Source organism: Chrysoperla carnea, chromosome 1, assembly GCF_905475395.1.
Source record: "Chrysoperla carnea chromosome 1, inChrCarn1.1, whole genome shotgun sequence".
NCBI classification, from domain to species: Eukaryota; Metazoa; Arthropoda; class Insecta; order Neuroptera; family Chrysopidae; genus Chrysoperla; species Chrysoperla carnea.
In genome coordinates, this window is record NC_058337.1 from 94202854 (window position 1) to 94225267 (window position 22414).

Genomic DNA, 22414 nt, shown 5'->3' on the forward strand with positions numbered 1-22414 from the left:
CATCGTATTAAAGGGTGGCTAAGAACTTCCGGTACATACTGTATATATGCTGGAAAGACAGATAAGTATATAACGGCATTCACCCAGATGGAAAAACGAGTCATGACGTACGTTTTAAATGTATTAGAACATAAAATCTAAATTAAAAAATAAGATGCCTTTATTTGGATGACCGAGCTTTGCTCGGTTACGGCATTATTACCTATTTAGTAATGTCATTTGTCTAACATATCAATGATACTAAACAAGTGAAACCAAACAATTGAAATAATTTAGTTATTTGTTGAAACACCACGTATAGACAGTCTTAATTACACTGTCACATTACATATGCATACATGTCACACATTTATATTTGCGCCCTTACCAGTAAACAGTGATGTTTACGAAAAAATGTTTCAAACAAAAGTGGTTATTTTTTTGTAGGGAACATTTTTTACATGTAAATTTTTATTCTACCTCTAACAGTTTACAAGATGGGTCCTACGGACCCAAGATCCAATGGACCTATGTTGCTCATTTGCGTATTCGACTTCCTCACTTTTTACGTCCTGAGCATGCTATAAAAATTTCAGCTTGATATCTTTTTTCGTTTTCGACTTATCGTGTTCACAGACGGACGGACGGACAAATTTTATGGACACCTACATCAAAATTTTGTGCATCAATATTATTAAGAGTTACAAACTTGGAACTAAACTTAGTATACCTCGATATATATTACAAATATACATGGTATAAAAATCTACAAAATGACTACCTATTTGGTAAATAAATGTCATAATTATATAATTTTAGAAGTGGAGCCATTTGTATTATAAGTATATAAATATAGGGACAGTATTTATATAAGTACTTCAAAAAACAAAAAGTACGTGGAATTTTGAGAAGATCGAAGAAATTATCGTTGGGTCTTAACTCATTTATCTCCTTTTTTACTGAGAGTAAGTCATCTTTTGAGTTTATTACTTTTACTAGAGCTAAAAGTTGATTTATACCTAAGCACAAACATTCCGAAAATTTTGTTTATAGCTCCAACTCATAATGAAATTGTAATTGAAAAACCGATGAACCCGTAACAATTACAGGGATGTATTCATGTTTTTGGGACTCCCCTTTACTTGCGTATTTTTATATTCATTTCGGTATTTTGGAGCTTTTACCTATAGTATTTTTACTTACAACATTTTATTTTTTTTAAGATTTAAGATTTAAGAATTTATTTCAGATTGGAATCATATGAATATAAAAATAATATTACATTCAGTTAATACTTTTTGTATTATTTTTGTTTTTGTTTAGTAAATTATTTTCTGTAATAATAATACTACAAAACTAAAAACTTGTTCACCACCTATTAGTACTGCAGATTCCCGCAATGAAACTCAGATAATATATTATTTTAAAAAAAATATTTTATACATTATAGTTTGATATTCACGTTATTTTCGTAAAATGGTAACCTTTTAGTTTGTTTTTGTCTATATATAGCTGGAATGTTAAATCCGGTTTTAATTATAAGGGCTGCTTGATATCGGAAATGTTTCGTTGTTACGTCGATGCAAGAAGTAATATAAATATTTTAAACTATATTAAACTAACTGCGGTACAAGAAGTAATATAAACATTTTAAACTACTTTATCATTTTTTATATTCTAAACTAAAGAGTAATTTAAGGGACGCATTCTTTTAATGTTGGAAATACCCTCGGAGAAGTTTTTATCACTCTACTCCATTTTTATACCATGCATATGTAATATGCAAGGTATACTAAGTTTATAGGTGTTCATAAAATCACCTGATTAGTCCATTTCCAGTTTGGCCGCTGTCCGTCCGTGCGTCCGTCCGTCTGTGGACACGATAACTCAAAAACGAAAAAAGATATCAAACTGAAATTTTTACAGCGTACTCAGGAAAAAGTGAGGTCTAATTCATAAATGATCAACATAGGTCAATTGAGTCTTGGGTCCGTAGGATCAATCTTATTAACCGTTAGAGATAGAACAAAAGTGTAAATGTAAAAAATGTTCCTTATCAAAAAATAAACAACTTTTGTTTGAAACATTTTTTCGTAAACATCACTGTTTACCCGTGAGGGCGCAAATTACGCGTAAATTGTATAGTATGTATTATATTTGAATATCAGTTATGTATGTGTGACATGTATGTATGTGTAATGTGATAGAGTAATCAACACTGTCTATACATGATATTTCAACAATTTACTCAGTCAGTTGTTTGTTTTCACTTGTTTCTTAGAAGATGAAATTTTTCTTAGAAATGAAAAAATATAATATACGTATTTAATCTATGGTTTCTTACTTAAGTTTCTATTAAGTTTCTAATAAAGTAGGAACTTGGGGCTTAAAAGGCAGTAACAATAGAAGCCTACTTTAAGAAAACGAGTAAATCTAGCTCTGACAGGCTGTATATTTTCTAGACGTGCTTGTTCATTTTTCAACAGGAAACTTTTAAAATAATGTTTAGAAATATTTGTTTATAAAATATAAGGTAAACTAATTTCCATCTAAATAAATATATTTACGATTATTTAAATAATATAGACATAAATAATTTATTTACTTACCATGCATAAATTTATGATAATCAATTAATCATACTTTAATATAAATATAAATGTCATTTTAAGAAAGGTTAAATTGGTTAAAATGATTTGATTATCCACTGTTTTACTCCGACTAATATTATTTATTATTATTAATATAGGATACGAAAATATTTGTAAACAATAAATCCACTTGAATATTAATGGATTCATGAATATAGGTTGTGTTAGGTGACACCACGAGGTTGGTTCACTATTTCCATTATGATCTATTTCAAATAATTGGAATATGTAAGAAATATTTTGAATTATATTAGAAATATTTTGAATTATATTAGAAATAATTTTATTGTTCTATAATTGGTTGCATCAATATTCTTAAGCGTAACAAACTTGGGACTAAACTTACAATACCTTGATATATATTACATATATACATGGTATAATAAGAAGTATAAAGGAAAAAATTATTGTAATGACATTTCAACTTCTAGATAAGATGTATATTTAGGTCTGTTTTGTAAACGTTTTCCTTTAAATCCATTAAAGTTCAAATATATTCCCAATACGCATATAATATACATAAAAATATGCCTACATATATAAACAAAGTATAAAGTATTCAATGATCTATAAAGCTCTAAACACCAACCACACATCAAGCCACAAATTCATAATAATATTGTGTGTGGTATCGCATTGATGTGCTTCTGTGACATATATTCTGTACCTACTATTTTTATTCGTAAACAATTCCTGATATAAACAACAAACAAAACCCATGCTTATAATAAAAACATATTACGGTGTTCTTTTTTTTGTGTGGTGAAAATAAATTGTTTTTGTAGTTTTTTTATATAGGGTTGTTCAAATAACATTACTATTTTATAGTCTTACATGTTCACCGTTCAGTTTTGCAAAACTTGAAAGCTTTAAATGCGAAATCCATCCAAATTTCTATGAAGAAGTTTCAACTTTTCTGAACGTTTTGGTTAATAATGACAGATAACGTAACTGGTGGTCTATCTTCAGCGTCTTTTAGAACCTCCAAGGAAATAGGCCTGCATGATAAATAAACACAACACAACAAAATACTAAACTACTTTTTAATCGGCTCAGTGGTCGAGCGGTCTTCGGCATTCGCCTTTGACCGTTTGGCTACTGACTAGGAGGTTGCGGGTTCGAACCCAGGCAGCGGCAGTGTGAACAAATTATAATTAATGGGGATGCAGAATTGATCACATTGTCGTCGCTTAGATAAGAATGAAGTAACCGATTCCACCCACATTATAAAATGTAATTGTATATATACGAATGTAGTTAAATAAATAAAGATTAACAAATAATGATGTGGGTGGCCTCTGTTATAGGCATATGTCGGAGAAGCGGATTATATAAACTAATTTTTGGAATTTCTTGTACAAAAGCAGTTCTGGGCTCAAATTGTAGGAAATTGAAAAATGTTTGATGTTGTCTTTTGCATTTGTAAAAATTGACCGTCAAAGTTACAGTTCTTTAATCCAGAATTGAATAAAGGTATAGATATTTCACTGGTTTTTTTTTTTGGATTTTTCACAATGTGAGTTTGCCATTCAAAATCGAAATCTTGGAGTAATCATTTCACAAACTTCATAAACAACTCAGTGTAACTAACGAATTTGACGCAAGGTACAACCTTCTGGCAACAAACAAAGATTACTGTATTATTCTTCCATGTATGTATGCTTCAAAGGTGTCTCATATAGCTATGGACAGAAGAATACAAAATATGCTTCATCGAATTTTGCATTCAAAATTTTTATTTGCAGTTATTTGATCCAATGTACCATTTATGAGATACGATTAATATCAGTCGAGTTGAAATTTTTATAATAAAGCAACTTGCAAAACATATCTAAAATATGCAAAACATATCTAAAATATCTAAAATATCGAGACTTCATTTTATATCAATCGCGGTGCCCTTTGTTCCAACATAGGGACAGTGCCTCTAGATGTGCAAAATATGTAAACCAAGTTTCTTCATTCAAAAACATTTTTCTTGAGTGATATCACAATTATTAAAAAATTTTTTCTAAAACTTTACCGCCTATTTAAAGACCCTAATTCTTAGTTCTAAGATTACTTTAGCAAAAATGTTCGATGACACCAAACTCACGCTTTTTTCAATTAAAATCTGGATCGAGGCTAATCTCAACAAAAGATCTATAAACTAATGTTAAAGTAGCTACGCGAATATTTTCACTGAAAAAAAAAATCGGTATTAAACCATCCTATATCTCATGAAATGTATGAATATTATGCCTGTATGTATCTGTATTTTTATTAAAGTTAAATGATTCGATAATTTGAACTTTGTTTTATGTACATTTCAGTCACTGACTATAAAAATGTTACCTTTTACGATTTGGTAACCTTATATATTTTCTTCGGTTGTCTTTTTCTTTCATTTTTTGATTATTTTCCTTGTTTTTTTATTTTTATTTAGTTCTTATCCTTTAGGCTTCTAAAAATATGAAAATGAAAAATATGTATTCATTGAAACGAAAATTTCTAAATAAAGTCTGCCTTTTTAAGGAATGGAATAGGTCATTTTGATAATAGTGAAAATCTAGACTGTGCAACTGTGAAAACAAGCAAAAGTATACACGATATCAAAAAAATCTATTGAAAGTCAAGGGCTCAAACTGTGGCTCTTGTATCTTTTTTATGGGAATCGAGATATACCGCAAACAAACAAAAATCGTAATATGAACGAAAATCGGAGAAGCTACGGTTAAATCTCAATTTTCTTTTTTTACCAAACTTTTTATATCAATACTCAAAAAGGCAGGCAAAAAGAATCATGAAAATTTTACCACATTACATATTTTATTTCAGTTGTTGAACTCAACCCAAGTATAGCATTGCATATAGTATGTCCCAAAAGTCCTTATCCGTAGTAAAAAAATCCATAATTTTATCTGGTGTTCTTTGTAATTCGTCACCTTCTACTTCACTTCTTTGTTTTGTATTTTAAACTATAAAAGACCTTATTGAGAATAATTTAAACTAAAGGAATAGAAAAGAAATTTTGGTAAAAAACTGGATTCTAACAAATATAACAATTATTATTAAAAAGGCTTGTCCAAGGAAGTGGGAGTGAACAGAAATTCAATAGAAACAACCATGACCCAGCTTGGAACGAATGTAAAAAAAGGAGGAATGAGTGGAATAATATTTTTTTACAAGGAAAAGTACTATAACAAAGATAAGCCAGATATTTTAATGGGAGAATTCAAATACCGCAAAGTATTTGAACTTATTTATACTTTGCGGTATTTGAATTCTCCCATTAAAATATCTGGCTTATCTTTGTTATAGTACTTTTCCTTGTAAAAAAATATTATTCCACTCATTCCTCCTTTTTTTACATTCGTTCCAAGCTGGGTCATGGTTGTTTCTATTGAATTTCTGTTCACTCCCACTTCCTTGGACAAGCCTTTTTAATAATAATTGTTATATTTGTTAGAATCCAGTTTTTTACGAAAATTTCTTTTCTATTCCTTTAGTTTAAATTATTCTCAATAAGGTCTATTATAGTTTCTTCCAATTATTTCCACTTCTTTTTCTTCCAAGCCAAGTACTATGACAATATTTTTCTAATCAGTCTATCAATTCTTGTTGTTTTTTTGTATAACTTCTAAAATAAATTTTACTATCTCAAGCGTTACATCAATTTTCATGTTTAATTCCCTCATTTGTGAAAGAATGTCATCCAATGCAGCAACCATTTTTCGTGTATATTTTTGTTTTCATTTTGTATTTTTATTTATATTATTTATGAATGTAAATATTATTATATACTAAATTTATATTTATTATTTTGTTTGTTTATAATCAAATGCTTTTGGATCTTGATACTTGTTTATTTGTTCATATTTATATATTATTTTATTTACTATTTATCGCTTCTGTATTATCGATAATTTAACCAGATATAGCAGATGGAGCTTTGCGCTGATGTCACTCACACTTTTATGTTAATGGTTAAGTTAATTGGCTTTTTATTTTTATATATAACTTATCAATTAATGATTTTTCTTTCCAAATTTTTATTTATTTCACTTTTTTTCGCCAATTTTTTATATCAATATATAATTATAACTCGTTAAAAATAGCAATTAAATATAAATTTATTTAATCTCAGTTTTAGTTACGTGTTCACCCATTAAAGCACAGAAATACTAATCTAACTATTTTTTATTAGAAGCTAAATATTGTGCTACGCCCTCGAATATCGATTAATCACTTTTTTATTAATTTCTGGTTGGCAATTTTCTCTCTCACACATTTCTGCCTGAATTTTCTTTATAGCTCGATAGGCAACGGTAAATAAATTCTCTATGACCATGCATAAAATTAAATTCAAGAATAGTACTTTTTTTAAATATATTTCTCCGGCATAAGAATCAAATGTTAGGTGAGCTGTTCTGAGCTGTAAATACGTTTTTAAAATATACACTCTATATGCAAGTTCAATATAGATAACAGTACTGATTCTATATAAATATCTAAAACCAAATTTAAGAAATACGTTTTTACATTAGAAAAATAATGAATATATCTTGTTATATGAAATGATATATTATACCTAGTAGAGTAAAAATATTTCTAAGATCGATTCGAGTTCATGTTAAGCTAGGTCATGTCTGTGCATTTACAATAATAATAAAGCATATGTACATCACCTTCTATGTACCACCACGTATTGTATACAACGTAGGTACTACAAGAACACCAATTGTAAGATCATATAGATATTAGAGTAGACAATCTTCCATGTGTAATAATCGTAAACTAACTCTTTTTACTGTAATCGTATATATGGTATAGATATACCTACTATGTACTTACCTACTCTTATGTTAGTTCGAATACGGCAACGAAAAGACAATGATAATGTTATCTACCTGTCGAACCGAACGGTATCTTATATGTTTTTTTTTCTATCTCTGTATGTATAATAATAATAGAAGTTTTATACAGATTATCACACCTATGATTGTAAGTCTTCAAGTCTTTCTTAGCTCAAACGCAAAACATTGTGTTTTTTGTCCAGTTGATCCTAAGAAAAAAACTGCTGAAGATCACTTATTGTTCTTCAATATTTTGTTGTAGATGTCATCTAATCTCTTCGATCCTTCTTATTTTCTGACTGGCACAATAATTGAAACTTTAAGTCTTCGCCTTATGAAAAGCATTAAAACAAAGACCAAATGACTTCAAAAATTAAATAAAACAAAAAAGTTGTCATTTTTATTATAAATTTAGTCTTTACCCTGTAAGACTTTGAAATATTGATGAAAGAGACATAAATTTGACATGGGTGGCAAACTTTTACGAATAGTCATATATAAGTGATTGCTACAAATAACTTTTTACTTTTTGGTACATTATAAGCTTATCCTTTAAAAAGTTTTTTTTTGTCTTTTCAATATGACAGCTTACACATTTAGTGAACTGTGGTTCGACTGGAAATAGCGTAATATTTTACCGTAAAGAAATTCAATTTTTAAAGGTTACAATATTATTGTTTTATTAATATATTTAGTTAAAATAAATGATGATCACAGCTGCCCAGAGTCAGGTGAGGTAACTACGATGCCTCCGGATTATTATGTTACCAAATATGCTACGACACCTAATGTATTTATTTTATTTTAAACTCAATTTAAGTAATACAAGATCATAATTCGAGAACACAAGTTTATAATCATGAACGGCAAAAAATGTACAGTTTTAATTTTCGTTTCCAATTTTGTCTGGAATAAAAAACTGATAAGTTTCTATATCTCAAGATATGAGCGGTTTTGTAAGCGGTAATGGCATTATTTCAGTAAAATCTTGTAACCTTGGAAAAATTTGGTTATTTTTTTTTTTGTATCCTTCTGCATTCCGAAATTTTAATTGTGAATAAAATTTGTTTTTGGGCTGCAAAATGCCAAATCGATTTAAGCAAGAACACATTTCCATTTGTTATTTGAGACTGGTTTTCAGATAAAATGTTCCATTCTGTACGATTGATTTTTTTTTTTTTTTTTTGCAAAAGCAGATAAAAATAAAGATAGTGCCATAGAGTGATGACTGTTATTAAATAAAGATAGTACTATTTTATTATTTGATATATGATATATTTTGAAGATTATATATAATGGGTGGAAAACATAAGAAAATTTAATGTCTATTTTATAGGGTAATTTATTTTCTTAAATGAATTTGTGGAAAATGGACAAATAAACAAACCTTATATAACGTGTATTCAATATCTATAATATGGATGTATTATTGAAGGTATATTTAATTTAAATTATAAAAGTTTTATTACCATAATACGGGTTTGGCTTACATTAGATTACGAGTGAGAGTCTCAGCCAGTATATTAAATTAAAGATAATATACTTTATTTACTTTAAATCAAATGTTTTTAATAAACTTTAATTACTTTATTAAAGGAAAGTAGAGGAAGTTGTAGTATCTGAAATTTATATTTATATGTTTTTTTTTTGTAAATCGTATTGTTAGAACATGTGAACAATGGTACAAAGCTTATAGCTTACCACTTTTCACAAACTAATGTACCTAGAATCACAACTATAAATTCAACCTGACGGTGCTCTCTTCAACATTTAATCGTTACATTTCACTCAAAAGGACAGTATTAACAATAATTGTTGAATATCTTGAAAATCTAAAAAATCTGTTCTTTTTACAGACATCCAATACCTGGACACCTAGTAACAACCTGTATTTTTATAAATTCTGGGTAAATGACACTATTTTTTCCCCAAGTTTTCTACGCTAACCTAAACATGGTGACCTATAACAAAGGACAAAAATAAAGTTAAAAAATTAAATAACGCTCATCTTTTTAATTCATTAATTTTAAATTTATTTTAAATATAATGGTATAGAAATGTCCGCAAAATATCGGTCAAAAAACTACATTTTTAAGTTTTCGAAGTTTAGTTTTTTTATTAAAAGTAGTCTCGGATATAATATTTTGAACACCCATTGCAGGGCATGTGTTAATATATTAATTACAATTTATTAAAAAAAACTTTCGTTTGGTCAACACATGGGTGGAGGTCGACCCTAGTTCGGATCCTTTACTATTATTAGAGCACTCAATATTTTGGAAAAGAGTGTCTTCATTTCCAAATATATGATGGATAATTTTTTTTTTACATAACACACACAAATTTTCTAAAGCATACTCAATTGCATTTTTCAAAAACATTTGATTCAAAAAAAGAAAATTATTATCGATGCATATAAATACTACATCCATCTATCTGTGTGACAAATAAATATTCATTTGTCACACAGAAAAATAAAATATCGAAAATGAACAGCAACATTTTGATTGAAGTCGACTGAACTATTTCGCTCCGTTATTAAAAGTGTTTTATTTGTCGTAGGCTAAGAATGATAAGTGAAAATGATGTTTTATTAATAATAAATACAACTACATGAAAACTTCAATTTTAACCCCCGAACTAAAAAAAGGGGTGTTATAAGTTATACCGCTATGTGTGTGTGGGTGTGTGTGTGCGTGTGTCTGCCTGTCAGTGAACTTAGACCTTCATTTATCTTCAATTATCTTTCATGAAAAGTCTTCTCAGATATTTTTCAAGTGTTTAGAGTTCCGTACCTGAACAATTTGGCGGGGGTTTTTAAATTTTGTATATATCACTTGTTCAATCATTTTTATTAATTTGGTACAATTTAAATAATATCGTTTCCAATAATTCTACTTATGTCTTCATCAGCATAACTGTTAAAAATTATAATGGCTCAGCATTATTCAAAACGCTTAATATTTTCAACTAATATATCATAATTCGTTCTATTATATCTGAGAATCTGTCCATCCTTTTTCTACTAATCATAACATTTGGGCACTCAATTTAATAATATCAAATAAAAAAAATTTAAGAATCCCCATGTTTAAAATAATACTCTAGTCAATAGGTAGTTTCAGATAGAAAACGACAAAAGTTAATGAAATTTGGGATATTGTACAGGGATGCTTAATAAACATTTTCTCAACTTTGACAATAACATCTTTTCGGCTTCGAGAACTCTGTGCGAAAAAAATGTACAGAATTTCCTTTTATTTTCACTTTTATACTCGAATTATGATGAAATGTTGTTGCAATTATAGTTATTGGTTACAATAATCTTTGATATCCGAATATGCCCATAAAAATATGAAAATTCAAAATGGCAGCTGGATTTTTCGATTTTTTGCTATGAACACCATTTCGGCTATCGAGAATATAAATTTTAATTAATACAAATATATTAAGAAAATAATATTATCCTGAGAGTTTTTGATGTTTGTGAATCCAAATCTGAACTTGAGAATGTGAAAATCTCAAATAAAGATGAAGTTATTTGCCAAAAAATCCTGTTTTGACCAAGAAAAAAGAAATAAAGTCAGATTTTTTTATTGATTCTTAGAAAGGAAAAATTGTATAAAGTTGAGCATTCTACAAAATAGTTTAGGAGTGCTTTTGCTGTAGGAAGAAAGAAATAAAAGTAACTGAGAAAAATGTGGAAGAAGATCGAAAATTTTGTAGTTCTCCATCTCGTCTTTTCATAGAGTCCTGAAGATCGAAAAATTGTGAAAATGTTAATTAACCATCCCTGAACAACATTCCAAAATTTCATTAACTTTTGATCTTTTACCACCTAACTCCATTTTTTTCTACCTGTCGACTGGAGTACAAACCAGATGTATATAATTAAATTAACATTTGTTTTCAAAAAAGTAGTAAATAAAACTAAGTATTTTTGTTTCATATATATGTATAAATTTGTATGTATTGATATGTATTTTTGTATGTATTTGATATTGAACATTGGTAACATACAATTATGTAAAATTATAATTGTATAATTAAATATGTAGTAAAATTACGAATGAATAATTTATTAATTGCAAAATTAATAAATTAACATAAATTCGGTAAATCATATGCTAAATTCAACTCAGTGGTGTATCCAAAGAAAGGCTCATTAATAGGGTATTCTACTTTGTTTGAAAAAGTACTTCAAAATGTTGATTTTCCTAATAAAAGCCATAAAAAATTATATTCTGACAAAATTAACACGCTTTCTTGCTATAAAATTAAATTAAATTTTAAACCTTTTTTATTCTGTCAAAAACGCTATCATCCATTTTGGTGACGTAATATTGGTATTATCAACAGTCATTACTTCATAACATTTCGAAACAGTAAGACTATGCGTAATGTATAACGTTCACCTAACCAAACGCCTCTTATTAATTTTTTCCATATATTATCCATGAAAATCAAGTTATTCATATTACAGACTCAATGGTATAGAGCTGTCTTAGTAAAAGTAAGAAAATCTTGGTAATGTCGCGTTTGGAAGTCCAAGAATTAAGTAGAGAAAAGTAATTTGATTAATCGAGTATATATAAAAATGTAAATAATATTGCGACATAACATTTCAAATTCACATCAACGCCTAAATTATGAGTTGCAGAAAAATATAAATGAGTTGCACTAACCTTTCTCAACGCTTACTCCGTTGATGTTTTTGAAGTTTTTTTTCTTTCACCAATAAAATGAGGATAATGGGATTGAATAATAATTATAGAATATTATGGTGAAACACGAAGAATAATATGATGAATAAAACGTTTTTTAAACAACACTATTTCACATAGAAGATAAGTTAAATTACACAAAATGGACGCACTATCCGATAAACATGCCTCGCGTCACCCATTGCACACACAAAATTTGAACGAAGTGTTCGGTTTGACTCCTACTCGAAGAGTGCATGTTTGCGAAAAAGCAACAAAAATATTACTTAATTTAGAAAAGGACTAAAAACTACATATAAAAACAAAATAGTTTTAATTCGCAAATTTTGAATAATATCGGAAACCAGAGACGGATTCAAATTAAGGTTCAAGTTCCGAATTGCGGCGCTAACATCCTTATTTAATAAAAATAAAGGCCATATTATAACATTATTGATACAAACATTGTGTCAAAAGTGCAATTAAGTTATAAACAATTCCGCTAGTATCGGTGAATTCAGTTTCGCATACAACGACTTCATAGTTCACATATTTAAGAAGTTTTAAACTACATGAAATTTACGGTGAATCTTTCTCTATGAAAAATTCTGACTCCACCACTGATTCTATTTTGAATGGTAACACACAACTGGACTTCGCACAATATGTTTACTCTCTAATCATTTATTATCAATTACATATGTTTTTGTTTATGGTTTCTATCCAATATTATTATTACATTTGAGTCAACATTTCAACATTTTTCATTTCATGAACTAGAGGTAGAAATTGAAAAATTGATAAAATTAATTTAATGTATTTTAAAATGATTAAATCGAATAAATACATATTTTCGTTGCACAGTCATAATTGGTGATGATTTTTTTAAAGTCACATTATTTAAGATACTTAACCGGAATCTCAACTTTAAGTTCAGCCTACTACAATTTGACAAATAGGGCCGATTCTTAATATTTTGCCTAGTGTTAGAGATGGTCAGAGATGTCGAAAAAAAATTATAGGAAAAAGTTGCTTAGATTATTTTTATATACCCATAAACCGATTTTCGTGACCAAATTCACATTTTTAATTTTTTCATTATTTGGTTATTAAAATATTTGAATACATTACACCATTAAATTACCAATTTGTCCAGTTTTTACAGTCTATAGCACACTAGTTATAAAATTAAAAGTAAACTTTTCTAACTAGTGTGCTATGGGATGTTAAAACTGGCCAATTGATAATTTAAAAGTAATCTGAACTTAAAATTCTGATATCGGTCCAGTATCTTAAAAAATGTGACCCATCACCATGTATGACTGTACAAAATTTCAAATCGGTACTCCTACAAATAAAGAAAATATGAAGGTGTCTTCATCTTACATGCGACACACTGTATATACCAATAAAAAATACTCGAAGCATCATAGCATGATGGCAGACAATGAATTGCATTTAGAATACAAAATTATATATTTGTTCCCTGCCTGATCCTGTTTAAATGAACGCACTAGGCACTTCTCGTAGTTCATAAACAAAGATTCGGATCCAAACCCACGCAACTTGACTCAACTAGTGGATGCAGATAGCATTTGAGTTTTAGTTGCACAAGTTGGAACTGCGACTCATGGAGATGCGACTATGTATGTAGTCAAATAAAGCTATCTCTGATACATGATAGCGCTTTAGCAAGCGTTGTTACCTAATAGGTACTCTGGGAGAAAAAATAAATACTTTCTAGTACTTAATTTGCCCCATTACTGCCATAATTAGCTACTTTGCTATTTAAAGCCTTAGACGTTCAAAAATGAAATTTCTAATTAAGTATTACATACTAAAATTCTTAATTACATGAGAATTAACTATATTCTTTTCCAATTGTTAACTTCATATGTCTATGCACATATTACAAATATAACTTTTATTAATATGAATATTTATTAACAAAGTTTCTTTTAGCGTTATTCGTGGTATTTAAAACTTTTATTGTAGACATTCTGTGTAGAAATTAATATTAATCATTACATAAATGAATAACATTAATTTAGTATTAATTTCAATCATCAAATGTATATTATAAATATGATAAAATAGTTGATTATTATCGAGATTAGGCAATTATAACTAAAACCTTATAATTCCAAATAAATAGTATTAATCAATGATGTAATTTTACATATATTACACCCAACCTAGGTACATGCACATGCAAAGTACTTATGTAATGTTTTATATTAATTTTATTAAATACAACAGGCTTTTATATTATATATTTAATTTTATTGATGGTGTTAGGCAACATACAAAGAGGTTATAAAATGTTCAAGGTAAAATTTTACTTAATTCAAACCAAACGGTAAAGAATTGAGAAATATAACTGGTCAACAAGTTTTTTTGCAGTGACAATGAGTTATAAAACCAAAAAGTACACGGTGACTATTCATCAATTATAGGTGTTTCACAGCTGATTTAGCTCGATTTTCTGAGATATGCTCATGGTGTGCTTGTTGTTGCACGTATTGTGTGTAAGCGGCCTTAAATACGAAAGTTGATTTGCGACAAAACTTTCAATAGTAAATTTAATATAGAAGAGAGTAAGGCTTGGAAATTCATGGTACATGTTTTTATAGTTTCCTCGAAAATGTGACGAAAACTATGAAATACTTGTAAAAGATATGATTGAAGTCTTGCACGTTATTGGCTGTAAAATATCCCTCAAAATACATATTCAGAACTCACATTTAAACTTTGTACCTCAGGTATAGAAGACGTTAGTAATGAGCATGGGAAGCGTTTCCGCTAGGATATAGCGGGTATGGAACAGCGTTATCAAGGAAAGTGGATCCCTGAGCTGCTAGCGGACTATTGTTGGGCGTTAAGAACAGAAGCTGTAGATTTCAATTATATAAGAAAAACTAGTTCAATATTATACTTAAAAAATTATAAAAATTTACTAATGTAAATAAACATATAACTGAGCTGAAAGTCTTTTTTTTGTTGTCCACAAAAAATCCGAGCTACCTTAGACGTTAAATTATTACCACTGTGAACGTATTTTAATGTTCTTTTAAAATCAGTTCAACTTATTTCATGGGTTTACAAAAGTTGTTTTTTTTGTTGACCAGTGTAATCTACGATTTGGCGTGTCCAAAAATTCATAAACCCTAACTTTCTGCCACGTGGTATATCAGTTCCTGAGTCGATGTGAAGCATTTCCTTTCATAGTACATATATATGGCAGAACGACCATTTTCTAGATAGAAGGGGGTGTAGAAATCTAGAATAAAAGTAGACCCTTACATCCATTTTTTATAAATTGGGAAAAATAGTGCCATACAAAAATTTTTGATGGTATTGGATGGGGGTGCGATTGAAGTAAATCAGCCAAAAGTGGATTCCAGTCGGTTACTTTCATGGAAAAATAGTGACAGACACCGCAAATTGGCAGTATGATAGTCATTTGATCTCAAACGTAAGAGAATTCCCGAAAACTGCTGTAAAACCGTACAAAGTAAAAACTGGAAAAAATTTTGGCAATTTGCAAAATAACTTCCATAAGGCCCGCAAAAACGTAGCACAATACTGGCCGACATTTCCTCGAACTGCTAATTGGCTATTTTATAAGACTTCCGTTGCAAATTTAATTTTGCTTCGTTTTTTTTCAAAATATATAAAGCGTGTGCATAAGTATATCTAGATAAGTTTGACTAATTTTCTAATAAGGTTAATTATATTGTAGTTGTAATCTTAGTATCCAGAACACATTTCTTTCCAGGGACGTAAAACATGACTGGTGAAGGTACAAGCCAACAAAATTTCTTATAACATTTATTGAATTAATTGAATAATGTTTAAAGCTGGAATTAATTAATTCCCTTTTAAATATTTTACAAATCCTTCTAAACTGGTAGGTATAAATAATCTAACAAATAACAATATTGTGTATTGTATTTGTATATTGTTTACTACACCCTCCAGTGGTGTAGGAATGAATGAATTTAACCAGAATGATATGTTTACCACCAAATCTATAACCCATCAACCCCACAAATGCACCAGCAACCACCGTTTGCCCATTCGTTAACGATAATTAGTAACATATATTTATTACTATTCAATAAGTATTTATTGCTCAATTGTTTTAATGCATTTATTTTATAAACACGTGTGTACAAGGTGTACTCATTAAAATTTTGAGAGCCTGCCCACCTGTAATGGAACAAAATATTTTATGGGTGAAGTTGGATCGGTTAATAAAATATGGCACTTTTAGGATAGTAAGTATTCATTGAGACAACTAACGCTTACGCTACTAGAAATTGGTTTACCAAAACTTAGTTCAATCGCTTAAAATGATTGCTTTCCGTGATGTATTCTTTGATCAATGTCAGAGATGATAACTAATTGATATTATTTTATTAGTAAGTAACGTTATAGATTTATAGATGCTAATTAAACAAGCGTAACCTGTAATAAACCTGTTTTAAAATTTGACGCGATCGCCTCTCTTTCATGGGATCAATATTTTATTATCATTACTGTCTACTTTCATTCTTAGCGCCGAGTTTAAGCCATTAATATTTGAAAAATGTACTAAACTTGGTCTTACACAAAAAAGCTACGAAGCAGTTTTTGAATAGACTTTCATAAAATAATTGACTCTAAAACTTTGAACTTTGAAAATTTTATTTTCAAAGACCCGCCAAATGTATTTCATACAAATGGTGGAATATACCAAAATTTCTTTTGTACAGTTTATGAAGACTGTACAAAATTCACCCAGGAGGCTCGGGTTCGAGTCCCGGTACCGGAACCAAAATATGAAGACTTCACTTGAACCTTCTCCTGAAAGACGCGCAAATAATAAATCTGACTTCAAAGTTAAGAATTTATTAATCGAATGGATGTTTATACAATTTATGTCGTTATGGTAAATGCATCGTCACAGCCTTCCTCGTCTATTAATTATAATTGAATAATTAATAGCCAACGGAAAGATGCGTCCGCTACAAGTTTAATGATTAGAAACTTACTTATAGCTAATTGTATTATTCACCACATTACGAACACATTTACCCTGGATATTCTGTTCGATCTCTTATCAAAGTAAACGAAACAATGAATTACAAACATTCTTAGCTTAAAAATCATACATAAGGTTTTTGAGTATATGCTGCTGTTAATACATATCAGAAACACGTTGCATATATTTAAATTTATTTCAGTGTATTTATACATACAATAATTGATCAATTAACCATATTTTTTAATAGCCATATACTATTTATAAATTTTAAAAACATGTTTAAAAACACAACAAATTTCATCTTAAGAGTCTGACTCCCAAATTAAGCAACTTTGTGCTAAAGAAAGCTTAACTATTTGATTAAACTTTGTATGTTTTTCATAAACATTGTATGCAAATCTGCTTATTTTGAATTCCCTGTCGATTTTTAAAATTATTTCACCTACAAAATATTACATTATGAGCAAGTCACATGGGCTGTATTTTAATTTCAAAAAAATTATTGTTCTACCCCAAAAAAATTAAAACCTATGAAGTTTTGAGCAAAAGGGAAGATAGACGTGGGCAATGAATTGATGCCTTTAACGCGATAGTCTATGATTTACAAGTTACAATTTTACAGTGACGCGGTTGGATAGCTACCAGCTATTAATAATTGTCCGCTTCTTCAGCCCCCTGTATCTACTTGAAATAAATTTTATGTCCCGTCTATATGACTTGTTAAGAATTTTAGGTAGCGTGAAATAATTTAAGATAGCGAGTAGAATCAGTAAAAAGCTATTGGTTTTCAACGAAAACATATAAAAGAAAATTTTTGTCCACGCTAACATTTTCAACATTTTGATCGTTTTCCTATTTTATCAGCGAATTCTTCCTGTGTAATAATAACTAATTCATTTTTGAGGATTATTAAAATATCAATAAATCAGTTATTATATATAATATAAAATAATATACATAATAACAATACATAATTATAAAGCATAATAGTATTAATAAATTGTTAATATTATTTTTATTATACCAACATATGATGTAATAAAATTTTAATAAATTAATTACAGAAATTGAATTGACTGATGGGTAAAAAAAAACTAATAATTATAATTTTATAAACCAAATAAATGGTTGATTACTGATGCTTTTACCAATGGATGCTTTTTTTTTATATTAAAATACGATAAAAATTTCTGCCTGAAAAACTTCAATTAAGTAAATAACAGGTGAAAACAAACAATTGTGCCGAGTAAATTGTTGAAATATCATGTATAGAAGATAGTGTTGATGATGCAATCATTTGTTTTTTGATGTCACGTAAGTAAAGAAAGATATCCTCTCTTAGATAGACACACACTCATAAATGATATTTACTTGGGACTAAACTTAATATACTATGACATATTTCATATGTACTTGGTATTTATATTATTTTCAATATATAAAATTTTCAATTACTGTAATTTTATGGTTAGATATTGGTAAAAGTAAAGTCATTAGTAAATATCTTAAATGGTACCCCACGCTTTTTTACAAAAAAATAATTTTTTTTAATTGAAAGAAATTTTTTTTTTCGTTTTAGTTCAATTAGTTACAAAAGCGTATTTTTTAGTTTTTTCAACTATATAATTTATTTTGTGTTTTTTAGTTTTTTAGACTATTAGATATTTATTTACCTATTTATTAAAAATTCAGTATAAATATGGTGGGAGCGCAAGTAAATATATATATTTTCTGATATGGAAATCGTTAATCCTGATCAAGATAATCAAACCAACTTATAAAATTATTGTTTTGTTATCGGCTTTAGATTAGTATGACAAATTTTGAGGTAATCCGATGTTTTGAAGGGAGTCAAAATCATGTTCTAAGTTTCCGTTACATGCAAACATACTATACTTAGATACGTATGAAGCTAATAAAAGCATGTTAACGGTACAATAATTAATAATTTTTTTAAAAACGAACCACTAAATAATTGTAACTATTGCTTTATTAATTCCTTGTATTTATATGCACCCTCACTTTATAGAGAACAGCATTAATAAAATAATAATTTTTTAATTAAAATATTTATTTTGATAGATATTGTAATGTAATGTCTGATCAATGTCTAGTAATAATTAACAAACTCTTAATAAAGAACATTAAAACAATTTTTATGATGTTTTCAAAATGATCTTTACACGAGAGTTAATTTATTGTTTTTAATTTCCGTAATAAAAATGAATGTTCTATTTATTATTATTATTATTAAGTAATAAAATACATAAATACTTTTAATTAAAATAACATTTAATAAGATGTATATGCATGTGTTTGTGTATGAAAGGGGAAGGAAATAGCCTTTAAGACTGGAACAAGGTGTTTGTTGTTAATGCTAAATTAATATTCCTGTTCGGTAATGATATTATATAGCATTGCTAATTGTCCATTCTTCTTATTAATATTTTATTAATACATAGATTTTACAAACATTAACAAATTGTTTAAAAAACTCAATAACTCAAAAATTTTTATCATGGGAAGCCTGTTTGACGTCTTGCGAGGAATGTGGTATAAATCAATATTATATGTGTATGGTATGCTCCAATTAGGTAAAGTTGTATTGGCTGTCCACGAAGCCATTAATAGGGCGAGTAACCTAACCTAACCTAAGTTTTTTTAAGAAAAATATCAATTTTTTTTTTTCAATTTAAAAATAAGTGGGTAGAATCCATTCTTGCCTTTTGGAAAAAGAACTTTAAAAATTAGTAAATAAATTTTTTTGCAAAATTTTATTTATTTTTCTTACACGTGCAAAAGGCTCCTATTGTTCTGCCATCGAAAAATTCCTTTAAAAAGATCTTAAAATTTGCGTTCGACACTTTCCTATGAAATGACAGTCACAACTTGTGACAGCAACTCATTTTGAAGTCATACCAATAAATCCGTCAACTGGATATTTTTCTTTGGTAACTTCAATTCTTCAAAGCAGAATATAGGCTTTCGTTTTGCTTGGACATCAAAAAAGTATTCTATATTGTTTTGAGTACATTAAATATATTAAAGTTGACGTTTTAAGTACCATTATTATTATAAATTTTATTGACTAATAAATAATTTTATACACACATATACAATGTTTTTATTATCAAACGAATGAACTGTATAGCTTAAAACACATAAATAATATAATATATATATTATATAGAGTTGATGTAATGAGTATTTAATTAATTGATAAATATATCATTAATCAACTTTTTTTATTATAAACGTTAAATACCATTTTTAAGGTTTGTCTTCATAGAAAGCGAAATTTAGAAACGAATATTGTTATACCATGCACATATGTAATATGTAAGGTATACTAAGTTTATCCCCAAGTTTGTAACGCTTAAAAGTATTGATGCTACAAACAAAATTTTGGTATACGTGTTTATAAAATCACCTAGTTAGTCCATTTTCGGTTGTCCGTCCGTCTGTCAACTCGGTAACTCAAAAACGAAAAGAGGTATCAAACTGAATTTTTATAGCGTTATGAGAACGTAAAAAGTGAGGTCGAGTTCGTAAATGAGCAACATAGGGCAGTTGGGTCTTGGGTCCGTAGGACCCATCTTGTAAAAAGAGATACAACAAAAATTAAAATTTAAAAGATGTTTCTTTAAAAAAAATAAACAACTTTTGTCTGAAACTTTTTTTCGTAAACATCATTGTTTACCCGTGAAAGCGCATATTATGCGCAAATTATAGTATTGTATGGGTATATCAGCTATGCGTGTGACATGTATGTATGTGTAATGTGAGTAATCAACACTGTCTATACATGGTATTTAAACAATTAACAATTGTTTGTTTTCACTTGTTTTTAATAAGTTCTAAATTGGATGTTAGATTCTGGTAGATTAAGGTGGTCTATTGATATGAGAAGAATGGAATATTTTCGAGGTTTCTACGTGGCTACGAATAGAAAATAAGTTTTTTCGAAACGGCTAAAATTTTGTCGGTACATGCTTACTACATAAATTAAATAAAATTTTAAATCGAAAGCGGTTGTAAAAATCTTAGTTCTGGACCAAATATGAATATGTACTTAAATATTGATTTTTTCCGCAATATCCCAGATCAAGTTTGTATTAGGTACATAAATATATGTGCGTACAATGCACATTCAGATCGTCACCAAATAGCATAAATTATTTATAACATGAATTACGATAAGATTATTCATACTGATTATGACTTCATGATACTCGAAATATGTATTTATATAATACAAAATTGATCTAAGAAGTTGGGATAAAAGTCTAAATTTAATTGGAAATATCCTAGAGATCTCATTATTATTTTAAAATCGTGCACTAGGTACTTATGGATAGTATCAAAATATAAATTATAAATAGGAGTCCCATCGTTAAGTAAGTGTTAATACTTTATAATATTGTGTAAAATTATTCCTGGTTTGGAACGGTTCGTAACTTTTGTATAGTAATTGCAATGGATTTAATGTATTGAAATAGCAATCTATATAAAAGAACATCCAATTAACTTAAGCTAATGAATTAATGAAAGGATAAAAGTTCAATGTAAGGTGCGGGTGTGAATTTTTAATGGAAATTTAAGCAATTTTTATAAATTATAGTAAGTTGCTTAGTTAAGATATTAGAAGGGAAATTATAAAAGTATTGGCAGCGTAAGGGAAATTTTATGCATTTTGGGCAGACTTTCCGAAATACGCTTAATAAGGTAGAATAAATTTTCAGTGCGTTGTGACAACTGTGTAATATTATAAACATTGTGCCTTAGATGGAGCTTCCAAAACAACTACAATGTCGAAAAAGTATCTGTCTTTGGTTGGACAAACTGTGTGAAAACTAACAAGAAAAAAATCATTAAAAATTTGTTACTTCAAAATTCTTGTCTGTCGCGAAAATAACTGAATCACCTACAAATCGTTAATCAGTACTTCAATTTATTATTATACAGATTAATAAATAAGAATTTTCATTGAACAATTTTGTTTGAAATTAATTCTGAATACAAATTTTTATTTTAAAAGATTTTTTTTATCAAATATAAAATTTAGAATTTGGATTTAAAATAATTTTTCTCTCTTGGAAACACTGTCTATAGAGACACACTGTATATACAAACATGATTCAATAATAATATTATTACATATAGAGTTATATATGACACAAAAATAATAAAAGTAAAAGATAAAAAATTACCCAACGG